At 36.6% G+C, this 24,629-nt stretch overlaps 1 long non-coding RNA gene across 1 annotated transcript in view; it reads right to left on the reverse strand.

The window, feature by feature from the left end:
• Positions 1-9,549, reverse strand: part of LOC135272306 (uncharacterized) — a 191,933-nt gene extending 182,384 nt beyond the window's left edge. Inside the window, exon 1 of the long non-coding RNA XR_010340420.1 lies at positions 9,498-9,549. This is a non-coding gene — a long non-coding RNA (uncharacterized LOC135272306). The remainder of the gene's footprint in view (positions 1-9,497) is intronic.
• Positions 9,550-24,629: the final 15,080 nt, after the last annotated feature.

The following is a 24,629-nucleotide window of genomic DNA, read 5'->3' on the forward strand; positions in this document are numbered from 1 at the left end:
TGTAGTGCTTACCACTTTTAAAAGATGGGCAACATGAGTAACTACACAGTCAATCATAGCATAGGTGCTAAGAAGGCCTAAGTCACTAAACCATCTTGCTTCCAGCTCTGAAACCAAAAAAAAAAAAAAAAAAAAGAAGAAAACTAGCAAAAAATAAATAAATAAATAAGTGAACAAACAAAGAGGCATCATTGGTATAATTTAAATACACTTTGATTCAGCACAATGGAAAGAATACTGAATTCATTGTTAAGAAAGTTGGGTTTCAGTTCTGGATTTCCCATATTAGCTATATAAATTTCTTTAGGTCTAGGTAAACTATAGAATATTACGCAAATTACTTATTTTCCCTGCTTCTCAGTTTTCTCTTCTTTAAATTGAGGTGATTAAAATAGATAATACCTTATTTCCTTTCCAGCTTCAGAATCCTGACTACCTTTAATACTTTAAAAAAAAATTTCCTTCTAGTGAATCGTTGAAAAGTACTTTTAAATTACTGAGTTCAATATCTGAAGGGTTTTTTTGTGATATTCTCTTGCCTTGCCTCTGATTTTGTAAATGTAATACTATGACATATATTCAAAGCAGAACTTTGCCACAACAATCACTCTTCTAAGATCACGTGTTCAGATGTTTGTAAATCAGGAACAATCTCTGGCGCTCCCACTTGCTCCCTTAACCTAGCCCTTCCCATGCCATTCACTGCTGAAGCTGGTGTTTTAGCTCCAAGAAAAGCCCTCAAAAATTGTAGAAATCAGTACAGACGTTCCTCAAAAAATTAAACTACCATATGATCCAGTAATCCCACTTCCTTGTATTTATCCAAAAACAAAAATGAAAACAACATCTCAAAAAAAATCTATACCCCTGTGTTCACTGCCGCATTATTAACAGCCAAGATCTAGACACAAACTATGTGTCCTTCAGCAGCTGAATGGATAAAGAAAAGAAAAAGTTACACAATGGATTATTATTCAGCCTTAAAAAGAAGGAAATTCTGCCATTTGTGCCACTATGGATGGAGCTGGAAGACATCTTTTAAGCCAAGTAAGCAAGACACAGAAAGACACCATGATCTGAATTATATGTGGGATCTAAAATAGTCAAACTCATGGAAGCAGAGTAGGATGGTGGTTGCCAGGGGCTGGAGGGACGGGGAAATGGAGATACATTGGTCAAGGGGTACAAAGTTTCAGTAATGCAGGTTGAATAAGTTCTGGAGATCTAATGTACAGCATGGTGACAACAGTCAACTATACCATATTGTATACTTGAAATTTACTAAAAGATTTTAAATCTTCTTAACACACACATGCACACATACAAATGGTAACTATGTGGAGCGATAGATATGTTAATTAACTGGATTGCAATGGTCATGTCACCATATATATATATAAACATCAACTTGTACATCTTAAATATATACTATTTTTACGTATCAATGATATATCAATAAAGCTGTTGAAAGAAGCCTTCACAGACTATCCTATCATTATAAGATGTAGAAGTTTTGTAAGAATAAAATATTAATATTCTTTACAGTATTTAAACTTCACTGTATTTAAACTTTGGCAATAATATGTATAAAGTGTTAGAAAGTATATGATTTACACTGGATGGGAGAAAATAGGATATCATTAAGATTCTTGGAGCACTAGGTAATACCGTTCACTGCTGTGGAGGCCAAAGGGTAACAGAAGAATATACATTTCTTAAGACTAGAGCCATATCTTATTTTACATTATATCCTCACTGCTAGGTAGAGGACATGGAACATATGACACTCAAAAAAATAGACAAATGAAGGAGTGAATGAGTAAATAAATGAGTCAGTTCATCACCAATGAGAAACGAATAAACCTGGTGTCACATCTCCTTTACTCTGTAACATAGTAATGCCAACTTTAAAAATACAATTCCTGGATTTTGCAAAACATATAAAATTTCAGGATAACACATATATAAAAAATAGATCATTATGGCCTGAATTTTAACAACTGAGCAAATCTTCTATCCAATGCATAGACTGCACAAAGATCAGTTCTACTAAATACTGTTGATATGGGAGAGTGCAACAATGCAAGCTAAATAGGGACAGGACAATGTATAAGTTAGTCGGTATGGTTAGCTGGTTGAAGGGAGAGCAGGCTTTAAACAGTGATAATATTGGTTGTTTTCATTATTAACAAATATGTTCAATTTTCTCTTGATTTTATTTTAACAACTTGTAATTCCTTTTCTAACCAAGAGTTCTTGGTCCTCTTTTCCAAAGTCAGGAGGTTGAGTTGAATTAGTATGTGAATAAATGTGCTTATCAAATTTTTTTCAAAATAATTTCTTAAAGCTGAGCTTCTAAATGTTCAGTTACTTCCATCAATTGCAGAAAGACTGCTTTTCGCATCACTATCTTAGCAGATTCTTAGCATTTGTCAGAATATTTTTAGAGGAAAAAAACTCACATCTGTTTCACTTTATTCAGCATATAGCACAGGATAGATGTTCTATACAAATGGATAAATATTCTATACCTTTGATAAAAAAGAATACCTAAAATATTTAAAATTATTTTTCCAAAGAATTAAATGTAGAAAATTTTTGTTCAAGATATTTAGTTCTACTATGAAATATGTTTCCTGGGTCTCAAATTCAACTGAAATGTCATTACTAATTTGAAATGCTTATAAATCTATATGATATGAAAAAGAATATTAACTAGAATTCCTACTAAGAAGCAAAGAATTATTATAAGCATGTTGTCCATATTGAAAGTAAACTACCATTATTCTTGATCTTGTGACATTCTTGAATATCACAAATAAAATGGGAAATTTTATTTGTGATATTCCACACAATAAATATTGGGGGATTCATTTTCAAGAAAGAGAATTAGCTGTACAAGAGAATATTTTCATTAAAAAGTATATAATTAAGGTGAACTGCTAGTTGTGGAAGATGTTACCACAGTAGTCCAATTTTATCTAAGCCACTTGGTTTTATTTATTTTATCTTAAAAATACCAGTATAAAAATACAGGTTGAAGTCTTAGATATCTAAACTTGATGATATCTAGCCACTATCAGCCAGAAAAAAAAAAATATTTCCATATTTCAAATTATCCTATCTCAATCCATCAGTGAATATGTATATGTATACACACATGCACACACGCACACACTCTCCTAAATACATGGACAAGTAGGAAATGTTACACATAGGGTTTGGCTCTGTGCCCCCACCCAGATCTCATCTTGAATTGTATTCCCATAATGCCCATGTGTCTTGGGAGGGACCCGGTGGAAGATAATTGAATCATGGAGGCGGTTTCCCCTATACTCTTCTCCTGGTAGTGAATAAGTGTCACAAGATCTGATGGTTTGATAAGGGGAAACCTGTTTCGCTTGGCTCTCATTCTCTCTCTTGCTGCCACCATGTGAGACGTGCCTTTCACCTTCCACCTTCCACCATGATTGTAAGGCCTCCCCAGCCACGTGGAACAGTAAGTCCAATAAACCTATTTCTTTTGTAAATTGCCCAGTCTCAGGTATGTATTTATCAGTAGCATGAAAACGGCATGCATGGCCACAATATACATGCTTCAAGCACTTTCAGAGCCCCTTGGGTCTTTCTCATTCAAATTATACTAAATCAGCCTAATACAGACATAACTAGTAAATGATATCAAAATAATTTAGCATTCTTTACTACTTATTTTTCTCCTCTAATAGATGGATATTTGCACTCCAAAACAGAGTAAGTCTAGAGTTTTCAGTTTTGCTTAATATTCTGATTTTACCTCCTAAATACAGTCTTTCTGCCCTGCTCTCTCAGCACCTCCACATCATGGTGGGCAAAGAAGATGCCATGTGGGGTCATAAAACAAAAAGCTTTGGATTGAGGTACAAAGCAATTGGATTAGCATCTGTTCACTTACCTGATGTTCTGGTACCTTTAGGACCAGTAGGCTTTAGTATCCTTATCTATAAAATAAAGTAAGATGAGGTGATTGTGTAAGCCATGTGCTATGCATGTTTTGTTACATCCCATTATAAATGTGTTCATCATTTTCTTTCCTGTAACTTGGATTCATTTTGAAGAGTAAGTTCTCCAAAAATTAAAGTTTTCATGAGGAGGTAAATAATGATCTATTTATTATATTTTGTATTTACCCCTAATTATAAGAGTTCTTGTGAAGTATTTGACTTAGAGAAGTTAAATCGTATCTGCACTTAAGTGCTGTCTGTCAAAGAATACTGTATGGAAGTATGTGTTTCATTTTATGAATAGTTAAAATAGTTTCAGATTATTTTAACTTAATAATACTATAAATATTGCTAATTTTTCTCAGGGGATTTTTTAAGTTATTAAATATTTTAATTTGGCAGGTTGATGGTGGTTCACATCCCAGCACTTTGGGAGGCCAAAGCAGGTGAATCACCTAAGGTCAGGAGTTCAAGACCAGACTCGCCAACATGGTGAAACCCTGTCTCAACTAAAAATAACAAAAAAAATAGCTGGGTGTGGTGGTGGGTACCTGTAATCCTAGCTACTTCGGGAGGCTGAGGCAGGAGAATCACTTAAACCCAGGAGGCAGAGGTTGCAGTGAGCCAAGATCACACCATTGCACTCCAGCCTAGGTCACAAGAGCAAAACTCTGTCTCAAAAAAAAATTATTTATTTCATGAGAACAATTTTAAATGATAGTTATCAAATGGCTACAAGCCTACATTCATATTAGTGCATTTTGACATATTTGTTTTATCCTTAGTACTTCAATATTTTTGAGTTAAAATCATATTCTTTGACTTCCAAGATGAGAACCTGAATATATTTATGATTTTTAAATTTTTTTTGATATATACTTCCAGACTATGGAAATGTACAAGATAAGCCTTCATTATCCCTGCATACAAATAAAATCTTATCTTCTCCAAAAAAAAGATAGTCATAGAGATTTGTACAATTCAGAATTCAAGCATCTTGGCAGATATAAACACTTCCCTATTTATAATTCATCAGCCACACCATGATTTCATCAATTGCAAGAAACTTTTTATGAATTTTAGAAGAATTACCATGAAAAGGAGATATATAAAGCTTTCTTCAAAGACACAAAAGGTTGTAATTTGAAGAAAATAGTAAGACCCCAATGCCCAAAAATATCTTCAACATATGTAGGGCTGCAGTGTTCACCACGTGTCATAGGTGAAAACTTACATCAAAATCTACACCATAAGAAGTGAAACACTAGTGCTAATACTTTAGCCATTGCCTAGCAGAAAGCAAAACCTGGAAAAATAGAATGCAGAAACATAGGGAGCACAGGAAAATATCAAGGCTCAGTGAACAAAGATAGCAGAGAAACTAGAGGTTATCAGGTACTGACTAGGACTTGGGGAACAAATAGAAAGGGGCTGCTTATAAAAATCTCCCTATGCTGCCTGTGGAAAACCAAAATGAGGCTTTGTTTAAAAATCAGGTGTTCTAAATTGACAATTATAAATTGTAGTAGAAAAAAAAGATTTCTATAAAAATGAAAGACCAAGTATTAAATTCCTCAAGAAGTAATATTTATAAAAGCATTCCTTATAACAATCTACCTAGCTCCTACTGAGTATAGATATTGTACACACAAACATTAATTAGATGGTGTTTCTACTCTCAAGGGCATGTAAGCTGATAATTATAATACAAAATAACAGTAGTCAAGGTAGACCTGCGTAAAGACTGCTGTGGAATCCCAGCAGAAGCATCTACCTCTCTACCCAGTGGAATTTGGAAAGAGAAGAGGTGATGTTTGAGATGAATATTGAAGAATAATTAAGACATCACTCAGAGGAAAGGGGAAAGCAGTGTGAATTGGAACAAGAGCTGGAGAAGGGAAAATCTTGTAGCAATTAGAAAGATTTAGAAGATAGAGGCTTTGAAATCAAATAGATCTAAGTTCAAAGCCTGGCTTTAACACTTAGCAGCTATGAGAATTTAAGAAAACTGCTTAATCTCACTGAACCTTGTTTTTTCTTCATCAGTAAAATAATATATAAAAATAGCATTAATCACACTTACCTCATACGCTTCTTTATATAAGTGCATATAAAGTCCTGATTCTGTGTTCAACATAATTTAGCTGTATCATGAGTTATCACCAAAGCCCAAATGAGAGACAATGCTAGTCTGAGCTAGAAAAATGAGGAAAAGATAAACATTTCTGAAAGATAAATTATGAGTTCATCAAGGAGGGAGAGATCAACATTGATCCAAAGTTTTTCGTTTAAGCAGCAGGGTAAGAACAGGTGCCATAAACTGAGCAAAGGAGCTCAGAGTGATGAGCAGGATTCAGAGGGCATGTTGAGTGTGAAGTGCCACATGCCATAAGGAGGACTCCAGAGAGAAGGTAGGGACCAGAAATGCAGATCTGGGAACTGTTGGTGTGACCAGGGCAACAACCAGATGAGATTTTACAGGGAGACTGTGCAAAACAGAAAGTGGAAATCCAAAGGACTCAATCAAAGCTTAGGAAAGAATATGATCGATTAATGAATCTTCAATTCTCACTGTAACCTCCTCATGATATCATAATGATCACTTATGACATTTTACTATGTAGAAGGTATTGAGCTAAGTATTCATCAACGTTGATCCAAAGTTTCATTCATTCATTCAACATAGTTACTGAGCATCTACTGCATGATGACATGGTTATCAGAGATGGGATTCACCAACAAGCCAAGCAAAGCACATGTTTGCCCTCTTGGAGTGTAAATTGCAGTAACAAAAGGGGTACTCAACTAAAGAAAATCACATCAATTATGATAAGTGCTATAAAGAACGAAAATAAAATAAAAGAATAGAGAGTGGCAGGTATATGAGGACACACTGGAGAAAGAAGTCAGAGGGGCCCTCTCTATGTAGTTCATATCCTCCTCTTTTCTTGACAGCTCTGATCAAGAAGGAGGAATCTGATGCTTTGAGAAGTTAACCAGTGTGAGTGTGTGTGTGTGTGTGTGTATGTGTGTGTGTTACTTAACATGAGCACTACTCTTAACAGATTTTTTTACATGTACAATACAGTATTGTTAACCATAGGTATGACGTTGTATGATAGATCTTTAGAAATTATTCTTTTTGCATAACTGCAATTTTATACCTATTAATTAGCTGTTCCCCATTTCCCTCTCCCCACAGCCTTTGGAAACCACTCTGCTATTCTTTGCTTCTACAGGTTTGACTATTTTAGATACAGCATATAAGTATAATCATGCAGTATTTCTTCTTCTTCTGTGACTGGCTTATTTCACTTAGCATAATGTCCTTGAGATTCATCCATTCATGTCAAATATTACATGTCTTCTTTCTTCTTCCTTCTTTCTTCCTTCTTTCTTCGTCTTCTTCTTTTTTTTTGAGACAGAGACTCACTCTGTCACCCTGGCTAGAGTGAAGTGGTGCAATCTCGGCTCACTGCAGCCTCAACTTCACCGGCTCAAGTGATCCTTGCACTCACCTCAGCCTCCCAAGTAGCCGGAACTACAGGCAGGCACCACCATGCCCAGATAATTTTTGTACTTTTTGTAGAGATGGGGTTTCACCATGTCACCCAGACTCAAACTCCTGAGCTCAAGTGAACCACCCACCTCAGCCTCCCAAAGTGCTGGGATGATAGACATGAGCCACCATGTCCAGCTACTTTCTTTTTTATTAAAGATGAATAATATTCCATGGTATGTGTACAGCACATTTCCTTTATCCATTTATCCACATAGACATTTAGGTTGTTTCCACGTTAGCTCTTGTAAATAATGCTGCAAAAATGTGGGAGTGCTATTATCTCTTTGAGATCCTAATTTTAATTTTTTTGGATAAATGCCCAGAAGTAAGGTTGCTGAATCATATGATACCTCTGTTTTTAATTTTTAAGGAACTTTCATACTCTTTTTCATATCAGCAGGACCAACAGTATATAGGTACAAGTGTTCCAACCAACAGTATACACGTATAGGCATTCCCACCAACAGTATACATGTATAAGCATTCCCACCAACAGTATACACGTATAAGCATTCCCACCAACAGTATACACGTATAAGTATTCCCACCAACAGTATACATGTATAAGCATTCCCACCAACAGTATACACGTATAACCATTCCTACCAACAGTATACACGTATAAGTATTCCCACCAACAGTATACATGTATAAGCATTCCCACCAACAGTATACACGTATAAGTATTCCCACCAACAGTATACATGTATAAGCATTCCCACCAACAGTATACACATACAAGGGTTCTCATTTATTCACATCCCCAACAACACTTGTATTGTTTATGTATTTATTAGCCATCCTAGCAGGTGTAAGGTGATTTTATTGTGGTTTTGGTTTGTATTTCCTTGATGCTTGATAACATTGAACATCTTTCCATACACCTGCTGGTAATTTGCATGTCTTCTTCAGAGTATCATACTGGAATTTAAACAGACATCTAGAACAATGGAACAGAATACAAAGCCCAGAAAGAAATCAATGTATATATGGTCAACTGATCTCTGACAAAGGTACCAAGGACACACAATGGAGCAAGAATGATCCCTTCAACAAATGGTGATGATGGGAAAGCTGAATATTCACATGCAAAATAATGAAATTGGACCCTAATCTTATACCAATGAAAAAATCAACTCAAAATAGATTAAAGACTTAAATGTAAGGCTTAAAACTGTAAAACCCCAAGAAGAAAATGTAGGGGAAAAGCTTCATGACATTGATCCTGACAATTATTTTATGGATATGACACCGAAAGCACAGGTAGCAAAAGCCAAAATAGACAAGATCTTATCAGGAAACTGTGCACAACAGAAAGTGGAAACTCAAATGACCCAATCTTAGAAGAAAACATAAAATATTAATGACTCTTAAATTCTCATTGTGAGCTTCTAATAATATTTACAATTCAACTAAAAAAAACTACTGATCTCTGCAAAGAAAATAATAAACTGAGTTAAAAGGTAACCTAGAGAATTATAGAAAATATTTACAAACCATATATCTCATAAGGGATTGATTTTATATATATATATATATGTGTGTGTGTGTGTGTGTGTGTGTGTATGTGTGTGTGTGTATGTATGTGTGTGTATATATATATATATAACCCCTACAGCTGAATAGCAAATAAAACCTAATAGCCTGATTTCCAAATGGGCTAAAGACTTGAATAAATAGTTTCTTTAATGATCCTTGGCTAGAACCAAAGATTTCATAATTCCAATACCTCAACTATTATAAGTACTGCCTTCCACAAACACAGTAAATGGAAGATAAATGTACAGTGATCTAATATAAATAACCATATGTTCAAATTTAAAATGCCATCACCTATACAAACTGATTTAATATGGATGTTTGCTCTTATACCTATCTCTAGTTTCTGCTGCTAATAAACTTACACAAATTACTTTAAAACATCAATGATGCTTAGGTCTTGGAAGAATTACCTGGAAACTGATGTGATGATGCCCAAGCTTCAGTACTCAAATGGAACACTTTCTCTTTAATTAGCAAATATGTTGCTTAAGCCAGGAAGTGAAAAGCACATATTGGGTACTTGGTTACACATTTATTAAAGAGAGAAGAGGCAAAGGTAAAGGAGCCAAATCACCACCTGCCAAGAGGTTGAAGGCCATGGTCCAAACTATGCAGTATCCCAGCATGTCACTGTTGTCTTGGATAAAAAGTAAGCAGAAGATCCAGGGTCAGGGCTGTGGGTATGCAGTACCAACTGGCTTCTCCACCTTCAGTTTGAGGAGGAACAGATGTGAGCAATAGCAAGAAATATCATTAGAAACACCAAAAGTGAAAGAAAAGTACTGAAAGGATCTGGAATGTATGGCCAAAGAATTTAGAGAAAATAAACTAGAAAATCATGAGCTCATTTTATTTAATTTTAACAAGCAGCATCTTACTCATCTGATGTGGTTTTTATCTGCCAGCCACAGAGGCAGCAGGATTTGCCAATTTCTGAAGACACTATCCAGTATCTGGCACCTACCACTATTGCCTTGTCCTATGATCTTGCTTAAAATGAAGAACTAGCCACTTTGGGCTTACATAATTTATCTAAGTATAAACAAATACATTTATAAAAAGGACTTGGCCAGAGTCATTCTCAAATTTTAGCAGTTTATGGACAGAGTGCCTCCCCAAAGCAATGAAGTCCTCATAGTTCATGAAGAATATTGGTACATATTATTTAACTTGAGCCTCCAAACACTCCAAATATGAAGGCATTCTTGTCCCTGTATAGGGGAGGAGAGTAATGAAACCCAACAAGTAGGAACTTTGATTTATATGGGCCTGTGGCTGAGTGCCAAGATTCAAGCACACAAATGAAAATCTGGTAACAGGGTGAAAACAGAACCTGCCCCGCAGGGGTGCTGCATGAGTTCAGCAAACTGATGGATGTGCATGCCCAGACCACAGTACCTGGTAGATAACTGTCCTCCTAAAAGGAAAGTTACTAAAAGAGAACACATTTTAGAAAGTAATGGCTTGTAAGAACCAAAATGGATGAAAGCAATAGTTAGGATACAAGAGAAAACAAAATGAAATATGTAGTAAAGTAGACTGAAAGGAGTATCAGCCTTAGATGTTAAACAATATTCGCAGATCCAGTGTGTATCAATTTATCAAGCTCAAATTTATTCATTGGTTCCTTAACATTTCATTAAATACTTAATAGATATGATGTATTGGGCTAGTTGCAGGCTATATGCAGTAGGCAAATAAAATATGGTTCAAACCCTCAATGTGCTTAGACATTAGAAAAGGGGAGAGATAAATGAACAAATAAGAATAATGCAGAGAGTGTTATGATAGTAGATAAGCAACATTTGTAATGGTAAACATCCTTCATTAGAGAACTTTCATTCTTAATAAGGAAAGGAAACTTTTCAATACAAGTAAGGAACATGTCAAATCCAGAAACATACTTAGTTTGAAATTTATACTTTAAAAGGAATCGTGTAAAGAAAGAGGTGGGAAAATCTACTTGGTAATTTGACTGCTTGACAGGATTACAGCTCATCTTGCTGCTTCTAATAATGCATTTTGCTATATTATTAGACACCTGATGTGTTTCCCTGGCAGCACTTGTAACTGAGTTCTCACAGGCCTCTTATGGTGAGAAGAATGATAAAGGATAGCTAAGATAAATATAGTCTGTTTTATGCTGTAATGCTGTCTGATAGCACCCTGGCCCCTTGGTGATTCACATGCAAGTTTCATCTCAAGCAACTCAATCTAAAATTAGAGTGCATGTGCTAGCATAGTTTTTATGTCTCAGTTTGGCAGTTTCTATCTAGAGTTGCCACAAATTAATGCTATTATTAGCTTAAAAGTTTGGTGAAAAGTGTTATACATGCTTATTCTTTGAAAGGTGAGAGAGAAGAAAAATAAGAGTCTGAGGTTTCATGTACAGGAAAAAACTTGGAAGCTAATAGGTACCAGGCACTGTGAATAGTCATTTTGCTTTTCTTATCCCATTTAAGTCTCACAATAATTGTGTAAAGAAGTTATTATTAACTACATTTTTTTAATCATGAGAAAACAGATTCAGAGAGATTAAAAACTTGTACAAATTCAAAGAACTAAGAAACCAAGCTGAGACTAAAAGTAAACTTTCTGACTCCAAAAGTCACCCTTTCCCATAAATCAAATGAGATTTTTGCTTTAATTGTACCTGGTTTTTTCAATCACATGCACAGAGTGTAGCCTCTGACATTGAGGGGATACTTGGATGGCTAATACTGACTTTCTTGATAAATCTTGAAATAGCTATTTTCATCATTCAAACGGTATCATGAAGATGGTTGTAGTCATCATCTTAAAGATATGCCAGTTAGAAAATTATTTCTATGCAATATTCAAGCAGTGTTGATATGTAAATTTTAAGAAAAAAATCATAAAGGTTTAATTTTAAAAGAGATTACTGTCATCACACAAAGACAGGGAAACTCCTCAGATAACACTGAAATGAATAATCATTCAAATAACAAGAAAACAATTAGAAATCATCAGAGCATCTCCTGTTTGCTAGCATCTCTTGTCCAGAGTAGCAAAGTTACAAATCTAATAAGTGATGGAGCCAGGCAGCAATTCAAGCCCAAGTCTTTCTGATCCTAAGGCTGATTCCTGTTCCTCCAGCCATCACTGCCTCTCAGTATAAGCCCTGATTCCCACTAGTAGTCCTAATGTTCTTTTAATGTTTTTTATGTCCAGAGCTGAGTGCATTTTTTCCCCTCACCTGCCATCTCTGCTTTCTTTCTCTCCTGTATTCTTTATCAGAATGAATGGCACCACTTCTCAACTGTAATGTAATTGGATCTTTACTTGTCTGTCTCTTACACTAAACTATCGATTACCTGTGTGTGCTCAGAACCTATCACAGAGCCTGAAAAATAGTGTAAAACTCACTTAATGTATAAGTATTTGCTAAATAAATGATATCACCAAGTCACCTTAGTGAGAACCCTAGAAGTCACCTGAGATTCCCTCCTCTCCTTCAGCCCCCACTACCAGTTAGTAACCAAGTCCAGTCTGTTCTATTCTAAATGCTCATGAAGCTGTCCTCATTCTTGCCTGGATTTAGTTATCTTCTGCAAGATGGAAACTCCTCATCTCCAAGGTAGCTCACCTCCATAACATTGCCTAGCAAATATGATTAGAGTTAAAACCTCTTTAGGCACTCCTTATGTCTCTAGTATGATGAATAAGTCTCTCCAAATGTCTTAGTTTTGTTTACCACTCTAATCTCATTAATTGATCACTCTCTAAAGTTCCTCTCTGTCTCCATCCCTTTCTCTCTCACTCACACACATTTACAAGTCCTTTAAATTCACATGGCTTCTTTCACTGTGCAGTTTACTGTACATGAAATGGCCTTTTTCAATTTATTCACTTCAGAAATTCCTAATTACAAGGCCAGTCAACAGTTAATCATTTGTCATACCTTTAAAGTCACAGTCTTCCAATATTTGTACATCCACGCAGAACTTCTAATCATCAATATATGTATATCTAATATCATATGTTCCAAATATGGAAACTTTTGGATTGCACAAATCACCTAGTATTTTATCTTATCTGTTATTACGTTTGTAATTCAGATAATCTGATTCTTATAACTAGGAAGCATTTGTAGGAAAAAATGTATGTGATATTAATCAAGATTGTTTTTCTTGCATTTCTATTTTGTCAGGAGCAAGCAGTAGCTTAAAAGAGCATTTAAAAATGGCACAGAAAACAACTGATCAAAGTCTTGACTTTTGAGGTCCAAAATAAAGTCTCAAAATTTACAGAACTAATAATGGTCTCAAAATTTACAGAACTGATAAAGGTCTTAAAATTTACAGAACTGGGACTCTCCAAGATGGCCGAATAGACACAACTCTGGCGCACAACACCCAGCAAGAGAGACACAGAAATCCAGAGATCTCCTAGCTCCAACCGAGGTACCAGGTGCATTTCAACAGGTCTGGTCCCACGGTGAGCAAAACCCATGCCGGGCGACTGAGGCAGGGAGGGGTACACTTTCACCCAGAAAGTACATCTGACCAGCGAGTCAGAGGCTCCCCTTCTGGCACTCTGGTCCAGATACAGTGCTTCCCCCAAAGCCTCAGCAATACACAGAACAGGGGATTTTTGCCAGTCAAGCGCTGGGAATTACAAATGCGGAGTTGAATAATAATCCAGGATGGTGTCCCAGATTGGCACACAGACTTCTAAACAGGGGCATAAGCTCAAAAGGTGGCCGGGAGAGCCTGTGGACTGAGCTATCGCCCCCTCCCCGCCACCCAGAGAGATGGGGAGCTGTCAGCAGGAGGACAGACAGAGCAGCTGGGTGGGCCCCTACCCCATGACTGGAGAGAGAGGAAGCTGAAAGGGGAAGATGGCCAGCTGCGACTGAGTGGGTCCCTACCTCCCCTACAAACCCCAGGGGGGTTTGACTCTGAAGCTCTGACTCTAGCAGGTTGCACAGCCAGTGCCACAGTCTGAGCTGAACCTTGAATAATCCAACCCAGCAGAGGAAGGGAACAACCCACCATTAGAGGGGTGGGACTGGGCTACATGTTTTAACAAAAAACACAGGAAGCCTACGTAGCAACAGGACTGCATTCTTGACCACCCGGAAGAGCCTCCAGGTCAGCGAAAGAGGCGGGCCTAAATCCCCAAAGTAAACAAAAAAGACACAGGAAGCTTCCCTAGTAACCTGAAGGAGTCCCTAGAAACCCAGTAGAGCCTCCACAGGCAGACAAGTGACCTTATCAAGCAGCTCCCTGACACCACAGCCTGGTAAATCCACAAAGATGGGGAAAAAAACAGCGCAATAAAGACAAAACCATCAAAGACCAGAACACCTCTTCTCCTTCAAGGGATCACAACTCCTCAACAACATGGGAACACAACATGACCAAGAAGGAGTGAGACAAATTGACAGAAACAGTCTTCAGAAGGTGGATAATAACAAAGTTTTCTGAGCTAAAGGAGTAAGTTTTAACTCAATGCAAAGAAACCAAAAATCTTGAAAAAAGGTTAGACGAAATGCTAACTAGAATAACCAGCTTAGAGAAGAACATAAACGACTTGATGGAGTTGAAAAACACAGCACAAGAACTACCTGAAGCAAACACAAGTTTTAATAGCCGAATCGATCAAGGAGAAGAAAGGATATCAGAGATTGAAGATCAACTCAGTGAAATAAAAAGAGAAGGCAAGACGAGAAAAAAGAGTGAAAAGAAATTAACAAAGCCTCCAAGATACATGGGATTATGTGAAAAGACCTAATCTACACTTGATTGGTGTACCTGAATATGATAGGGAGAATGAATCCAAGCTGGAAAACACACTCCAGGATATTATCCAGGAGAACTTCCCAAGCCTAGCAAGGCAGTCCAACACTCAAATTCAAGAAATACAAAGAAGTCTACAAAGATATTCCTCAAGAAGAGCAACCCCAAGGCGCATGATCATCAGATTCACCAAGGCTGAAGTGAAGGAAAAAATGCTAAGGGCAGCCAGAGAGAAAGGTCAGGTCACTCACAGAGGGAAGCCCATCAGACTCACAGAGGATTTACCAGCAGAAACCCTACAAGCCAGAAGAGAGTAGGGGCCAACATTCAGCATCCTTAAAGAAAAGAACCTTCAACCCAGAATCTCATATACAGCCAAACTAAGCTTCATAAGTGAAGGAGAAATAAAATCCTTTATGGACAAGCAATTACTGAGAGATTGCATCACCACCAGACGTGCCCTACAAGAGCTCCTGAAGAAACACTAAGCACAGAAAGGAACAAGTACCAGTCACTGCAAAAGCAAACAATTTGGCAAAGACCAAAAATGCAATGAATAAAATGAATAAACTAATGGGAAATAAAACCAGCCAGTAAAAAAATGGCAGGATGAAATTCACAGATAACAATATTAACATTAAATTTACATTCAATGTAAATTCCCCAATGTAAACACCCCAATCAAAAGACACAGACTGGCAAATTGGATAAAAAGTCAAGACCCATCAGTGTGCTATATTCAGGAAACCCATCTCACATACAAAGACACATATAGACTCAAAATAAAGGGATGGAAGAAGATTTACCAAGCAAATGGAGAACATAAAAAAGCAGGAGTTGCAATCCTAATCTCTGATAAAATGGACTTCAAACCAACAATGATCAAAAGAGACAAAGAAGGACACTACATAATGGTAAAAGGATCAATCCAACAAGAAGAGCTAACTATCCTAAATATATACACCCCCAACACAGGAGCACCCAGATACATAGAGCAAGTTCTTAACAATCTAAAATGAGATTTAGACTCCCAAACAATAATAGTGGGAGACTTCAACAGTCCACTGTCAATATTAGACAGATCAATGAGACAGAAAATTAACAAGGACATTCAGGACTTGAATGCAGAACTGGACCAAGTGGACCTAACAGACATATACAGAACACTCCACCCCAAATCCACAGAATATACATTTTTCTCAGCACCACACTGCACTTACTCTAAAATTGACCACATCACTGGAAGTAAATCACTCCTCAGCAAATGCAAAAGAATGGAAATCATGACAAACAGTCTATCAGACCACAGTGCAATCACACTAGAACTCAGGATTAAGAAACACACTCAAACCCGCACAACCACTTGGAAACGGAACAACTTGCTTCTGAGTGTTGGCTGGATAAACAATGAAGTGAAGGCAGAAATAAAGATGTTCTTTGAAACCAATCAGAACGAAGACACAACTTGCCAGAATCTCTGGGACACCTTTAAAGCAATGTCAAGAGGGAAATTTATAGCAATAAATGCCCACTTGAGAAAAAAGGAAAGATCTAAAATTGACACCCTATCGTCAAAATTGAAAGAGCTAGAGAAGGAAGATGAAAAAACTCAAAAGCTAGCAGAAGACAAGAAATAACTAAGATCAGAGCAGAACTGAAGGAGACAGAGACACAAGATACCCTTCAAAAAATCAATAAATCCAGGAGATGGTTTTTTGAAAAGATCAACAAAATAGACCACTAGCCAGATTAATAAAAAAGAAAAGGGAGAAGAATCAAATAGATGCAATTAAAAACGATAAAGGGGATATCACCACTGATCCCATAGAAATACAAACTACCATCAGAGATTACTACAAACAGCTCTATGCACATAAACCAGTAAACCAGGAAGAAATGGATAAATTCGTAGACACTTATACTCTACCAAAACTAAACCAGGAGGAAGTTGAAACCCTGAATAGACCAATAACAAGGGCTGAAGTACAGCCAGCAGTCAATAGCCTACCAATCAAAAAAAGTCCAGTTCCAGATGGGTTCACAGCCGAATTCTATCAGACGTACAAAGAGGAGCTGGTTCCATTCCTTCTGAAAGTATATCAAACAGTACAAAAGGAGGGAATTCTCCCTAACTCATTTTATGAGACCAACATCATCCTGATACCAAAACCAGGCAGACACTCAACTAACACAGAAAACTTCAGGCCAATATCCATGATGAACATCGACGCAAAAATCTTCAACAAAATACTGGCAAACAGATTGCAACAGCACATCAAGAAGCTTATCCATCACGATCAAGTAGGCTTCATCCTGGGGATGCAAGGCTGGTTCGACATATGCAAATCCATAAATGTAATCCATCACATAAATGGAACCAAAGACAAAAACCACATGATTATCTCAATAGATGCAGAGAAGGCCTTTGACAAAATTCAACAGCCCTTCATGCTAAAAACTCTCAATAAACTAGGTATCGATGGAATGTATCATAAAATGATAAAAGCTACATATGACAAACCTACAGCCAATATCATACTGAACAGGCAAAAGCTGGAAGCATTCCCTTTGAAAGCAGGCACTAGACAAGAATGCCCTCTCTAATCACTCCTATTCAATATAGTGTTGCAAGTTCTAGCCAGAGCAATCAGGCAAGAAAAAGAAATAAAGGGTATTCAATTAGGAAAGGAGGAAGTCAAAGTGTCTCTATTTGCAGATGACATGATTGTATATCTAGAAGATCCCATCATCTCAGCCCAAAATCTTCTCAAACTGATAAGCAACTTCAGCAAAGTCACAGGATACAAAATCAATGTGCAGAAATCACAAGCATTCCTATATACCAATAACAGACAAGCAGAGAGCCAAATCAAGAGTGAACTCCCATTCACAATTGCTACAAAGAGAAAAAAATACCTAGGAATACAACTAACAAAGGATGTAAAGGACCTCTTCAAGGAGAACTACAAACCACTGCTCAACAAAATAAGAGAGGACACAAATAGATGGAAAAACATTCCATGCTCATGGTTAGGAAGAATTAATATTGTGAAAACAGCCATACTGCCCAAAGTAATTTATAGATTCAATGCTATCCCCATCAAGCTACCAATGACCTTCTTCACAGAACTGGAAAAACGCTTTAAACTTCATATGGAATCACAAGAGAGCCCGCATAGCCAAGACAATCCTAAGCAAAAAGAAAAAAGCCAGAGGCATCACACTGCCAGACTTCAAACTATACTACAAGGCTACAGTAATCAAAACAGCATGGTACTGGTAGCAAAACAGAGACACAGACCAACAGAACAGAACAGAGGCTCCAGAAGCAACACCACACATCTACAACCATCTGATCTTTGACAAACCTGACAAAAACAAGCAATGGGGAAAGGACTCCATGTTTAATAAATGGTGTTGGGAAAACTGGCTAGCCATGTGCAAAAAGCAGAAACTGGACCCCTACCTGTCACCTTACACAGTTGGTGGGAGTGTAAATTAGTTCAACCATTGTGGAAGACAGTGTGGCAATTTCTCAAGGATCTAGAAATAGAAATTCCATTTAACCCAGCAATCCCAATACTGGGTATATACCCAAAGAACTATAAATCTTTCTATTATAAAGACACATGCACATGTATGTTCACTGCAGCCCTGTATACAATAGCAAAGACCTGGAACCAACCCAAATGCCCATCAATAATAGAGTGGACAAAGAAAATGTGGCACATATACACCATAGAATACTATGCAGCCATAAAAAACAAAGAGTTCATGTCCTTTGTAGGGACTTGGATGAATCTGGAAACCAACATTCTCAGCAAACTGACACAAGAACAGAAAGCTAAACACCACATGTTCTCACTTATAGGTGGGTGTTGAACAATGAGAATACGTCGACTCAGGGAGAGGAGCATCACATACTGGGGGCAGTTGTGGGGGGTAGGGGAGAGACAGCGGGGGGGTGAGGGTGGGGAGTGATAACATCGGGAGAAATGCCAGATATAGTATGTACCTAAAGTAAAATCAAAAAAAAAATCAAAAAAAGAAAATCTACAGAACTGAAAAAGGTCTTGAAAGCCTTTTATTTGCAAAAGAAAAGTTTTCTCTACTTTAAAATAGTTGTCTTGAAAAAACATGCATAAAGTTTGTATCATTAGAAAAATTTGAAAGAGATATCTAATAATGAGGAGGTATATTACTGCAATACTCTTTACTACATTTTTTAAACATTTTGTCTTTTGCAAGGTAAATTTTATTTCCTCTAGGTCATATTTATTCATTTATCTTTCTGGTTTTTCTACTCTATTCTGCCAGTAGAACTTTAGAAAACAACTCATCAGAAAAATCTGCTTTGCTTTGATAGAAATCCTGACACTCCTAAAAAAATTGCTTCTATAAATATACTTGCCTCTTCCAATTCTGTACTATTCCTTATTAGATTTCTCCTAATTGAAGTTTCTCCTCCTTCCTTTTACTTAAATAACTTCTGTTCCTCCCTAAATATCTAGCTCAAATCCCATCATGTTTTCCCAAAGTCCTCCATGACCATTCTGAGTTAGGAAACCATCTCTCTTTCACCTCTGAATGCACACAGCAAGCATTATCAATGCAGTTCATGGGCTGTGAATCTTGTGCTATTTTGTCATAATTCTTCCTTCTTGAACTATTTTATAATGTATTATTATCACATTCTTTGCAAGAATAGTACTCTTATTTCTGCAAATAGATTCTAAATTTTTGGAGAGAACTGACTATGTTTTTTATCTTTATCTTCACCAGGGACCACATCAATGGTTTGCCAGTAGTAAGTGCTATAAGCACATTTGATACAGTATACAAATACAATGATGACAACATTAGTGATGACAATAATATAGTAATAATTATATCACTTATTAAGCATTTACTATAAGCCAAGCACTATGTGAATCACTTCACGTGGATTATCACATTTAATTCTCATAACAAACCGATAAATTTGGTTCTGTTACTACCTTTAATGTATAGCTGATAAAACTAAGACTTTAGAAGTGTTAAGTGCTTATTCCAGGCCACACGGCTAGAAGGAGAAAACCCAGAACTTGGTTTGATCCTCCATACTAAATTTTTACTTGTAGGAATCTAGTACATCCTCAAGTAGACAAATGTTATTATCTATTTCTTAATGTCATTGTTTTAGAAAAAGCATTCTTTATCAATAACCAATCTTCATTCAAGTAACTATGTCACCCAAGAGCAAAGAGAAGGCTCTTGGACATGGGTTTCATAAAGTAAACAGTGGATGATGCTGAAGTTGGCTCATGGTTTTCATGAAGTAATATACATTTTACCGGAAAAACTAAATCACACTAGCAGAATATATAGTGCAAGAACTCTATAATAATTAATGATGGTTTCATAAACATTAGAAAAAGATTTCTGCATATCAGAGCTAGCAATGATTCTGAGAAACAACTAGGCAGTTGAAAGTACAACACGGTATGAAAGAATTATTATCAGCTAAATCACTAAGACAGAATAAGTGTTTCTGAAAAATCTCCCAGTAGAAACTGGAATTGGCAAAATCATCTACATGTGAATCATAAAGAAAGAAAACAAGGACAAAGAGATTATAAAGTACTTTAAGTACAGTACCATCTGCTCTTGATTTACTGCTTCTGAGAAACAAATAGGATGTCTAATAAGTCATTGCTAAGCTTAATGTGTAAAAAAAAATGAATTTTTGATCTTTGCTAAGACCTATTTCTCTCCAGTTTTTTTCATCTCAAGAAACAGTATCTACCAGTGATTCGGGCCACAAACTTTGGAATCTTCCTGAACGCTGCTCTTTCTGTCTTGCCCCAGATGCAATTATCAGTCAATCTTGTCATCTCTTCCCTTGACATGCATCCTGAATCCTATCACTTTTAACAGCTTGGCCCACCCCCACCCCAGCCACTGTCATACTGTGACTGGACCTCTGCCATAGGCTCCTACCTGGTCTTCCACCTCCTACTTGCCCATTGTCCCCAACATCATGCATACACATGCACATACAAGTCAGAGTGTTCATTTGAAAATGTGTCAGACTATATTCCCCTTCAAAATTTTCTAGTGATTTCCATCTCGCTGAAGGAAAACAATCAAAAATCCTTACCATGGTCAACTAGGACTAGCAGCACCCAACTTCCCCCAACAACCACCACCTAACTAGTCTTATCTCCCACCACTCTCTGCTGCCCTAACACACCACCAGCAACTCATCCCCCTTCCCTCTGTTCCAGACAATGGGGCCTCCTTGTTCTTCTATGAACTCATCATTTTCTTCCCTCTCTATCACAAGGCATGTCCATTTGCCAGTCCCTGAGCCTGCAATGCTCTCAGTCCAACTCTCTGCTCATATGCCTTAGGGAGACATTCTCTGATCACCCTATATAATACAGCAACATTGCCACTGCCACCCTTTTCTATCTTCCATGCCTTATTATTCCTCAAGTCACTCATCACTCCTAACACATTATTTTTTATTTTCTGTCAATCTCTATTAGATACAATCTCCACAAGAACAAGGACTTTGTTGAGAAGTATGTAAAATGACCAGCTAAGTGTATGTTAAAAAATAGTCTTAGCTCCCAAAATACTAGGACAACCCTATAAAAAGAGCATAGATTTCGGTTAGTCAGATTTAGATATTTACCTGTATTCTATAACTTTTTTCACATAAATTTCATTGTGCATATTTGAGGTTTATAACATATTATAAAATATAAGTAGATCATAAAGGTTACTACAATGAAACAAATTAATCATCTCAGATAGTTACTTTTTGGTGAGACTAGAGCAGCTAAAATCTACTGATTTAACAAAAGACTCAAATACAATATAATTTTATTAACTATAGTTCTTATATTGCACTAATGATCTCTAGACATGTCCATTCTACATATCTCCTACTTTGTATCCTTTGAACTATATCTTCCCATTTCATCTCTGCCTTCCCATGCCCCTGGTAGCCACTGTTTTATTCTATATCTCTGTATATTTGAACTTTTTTTAAAAAAAAATTCACATATGCTAAGTAAAATAAGCCAGATCCAGAAAAAAAAATGTTACACAACGTCATTCATATGTGGAATGTAACTTTTTTGCCCTTGCCAAATTAGGGAAATTAATGCCTGTGAGCCTTGATTTCCTTATCACTAGTAAAGAAAGGGAGTATGAAGGCTATAATGAAGTGGGACTGATGAGGAGAAAGACTAGGGATTAAAAGTAGGAGTCATGGTTAAAATTAATTGACAGAGTTGGTTAACCAAAAATAAAATTCTAAGGCACCCCAATCATCTGAATGGATCCCTCTTGGCCAAGGGCATTCCAGAGTTAACCTGAAAAACCCAGTTCAAGCCACAATGGGAAGTGGAGCTACATATGCCTCATTATGCCTTCCTCCCTTTTGGAATTACTGATAGATCAGACTCTTTCAGTCTGATAAGAAATGTTTAAAATCTATTCTCTCTGAAGCCTGCTACCTAGAGGCTTCACCTGCATGATAAAACCTTGGTTTCTACAACCCCTTATCAGAACCCAGACATTCCTTTCTATTGATAATAACTCCTTCAACCAATTGCCAATAAGAAAATTTTTAAATCTACCTATGACCTGTAATCCCCACACTTTAAGTTGTCCTGCATTTCTGAACCAAACCAATAAACATCTCACATGTATCAATTGATGTCTCAGGTCCCCTAAAATATATAAAACCAACCTGTATCCCGACCACCTTGGACACATGTCATTAGGACCTCCTAAGGCTGTGTCACAGGCACATCCTTAACTTCGGCAAAATAAACTTTCTAATTTGGTACTCTTGGTTTCATAGTTTCTACAGTTATATTATTCTCAGTAACACATGTAAAGTATCTAACAAACTAACCAGCCTATTATGGCCTTCGATAAATGTTCACAAATATACATGTTTCTTTCTATTTTCTGTAAATGAAAAATTGCAGCTGCCTGGAGAGTGTGATCATTCAATACTGCATCTGACAGGTACAAAACACAATATGGTTAGTCTGAAAATTGAAAGGGAAACATATGTAGGGCTATTAGTTTACATTTTAAAAAAGCAATCATGTCAAATGTTCATCTACACCTGGGGTTGTGTAGAAAATATAAAATAAGCTCATAAAAACCAAGATTACTATGGGCTTCAACACATTTTGGACTGAGTCTTCACACTCATATCACACCTAGACTATGCTGAGGTGTTTCAAGGACCAATTTTCAGGGTAATTTTATTCCTGCTGATATGTTTATGTAGATAGCATCTACTTTAGTACTTAGTATTTCCTGGAAGCTCTGATTATTTAGAAAGAAATGAGTAGACACTTGGTCAATAAGCCCAGGTTAGTGCCTTTTGCCATCTAATGTTTTAAGTATCTTTGAGTATTTTCTGATAACAATTCAAATTAAATGCAAACAGTCATGTAGCACACAACACCCATTACCAAGTATTTCTGCTAGCTTAAAGGATAAATAATGTAATGAGACATGTTAATTATTTGCTTTCTACCAGCTCTAATTGATTAATTTTGGCTGGTACATCTTGCTAATGTAATAGAGTACAGTAAATATTAGGGCTTGTTATTTGTTCCAGGGCAAGTAAATCAGGATCTCTAATGATTTGTCCCATTTGTAGCTTTCCCTGCAATCTGCCAAAGTGTTGATAGAGCCAAGTTAATCTCTTTATTAAATGAATTTCTATGTGAATATCACACTAGGAGTCCCATTATCAAGTTGGGTGAGTCCACTGAGTTTTCTGTCACAGAAAACTTGACAAACACAACCCACCCCACTCCCCCAGTTTCATATAGAGCCAAACCCATGAAGGCACTAAGAAATCCTAGCTACATATGTACACAGTTATCTTTCTACTTAAGAATATATCCTTAAACCACGGTAGTTGTTCTAAGTAACCAAATACCTTTTTGTGAGCCCATGAGTGGTTGTACCAGAAATACTGAAAATACTTCCAGTATTAGATTTGAAAGCTTTGAACAAAATGTGAAGAGTTTTAAATCACAGCCTTTTACAGGAAATTACCACCAGAGCAGTGTTTCTCCAACTTTTTCTTTATTGTCCTCCTAAGAAGATTTTTAAGTTTTTTTCTTCCCTACTTGCAGTTTCGCCTTGAAATTTTAATACAATGGATACACTGTATGTCTGGTTATGTACTATGGCCTTTTGTAGGGCCACAAACTATTGTAAAATCTAAGGTGTATTTTTTACTCTTCCAATAACCAGTTTTTACTTCTTGGGGGCAGTATCACTCCTTTTGAGAATGCATTTACCAGAGTATTCATTCTACTGACTCTTCATCATTGCCTAAATTATATATTCTCATTCAGATACATGAACCTCTCTATATCTCATGTTTCTCATATAAGCTGATGAAATAAGCACACACATCCCCGCCATGTCTAAGCCCACCCCATAACAACACATCTGGTACAAGTATACTTTATCCCTTTTCTTCACCCCCCAGCCCCCACCAATTAATGCTTGCTGAATCAGGCTAAGGCAACATTAAGGCAATCTTGGGAAAAAAAAAAGAAATCTCAAAAGAACCATACAAATTGTGCTTTGCAGAAAGACTGAATGAATTTCAACCTGCAATCTACATACTTTAGTGAAGTACTTTACTTTTCTGAGCTTTAGTTGTCCATATCTATTAAAGAGAAATATCAATAGCTATCTCTTACCTATTTACCCAACAAATATGTGTTAGTTCAGTTTGAAAGT

Source organism: Aotus nancymaae, unplaced genomic scaffold, assembly GCF_030222135.1.
Source record: "Aotus nancymaae isolate 86718 unplaced genomic scaffold, 86718_ANA_hifiasm-v0.15.2.pri h1tg000108l, whole genome shotgun sequence".
NCBI lineage: Eukaryota > Metazoa > Chordata > Mammalia > Primates > Aotidae > Aotus > Aotus nancymaae.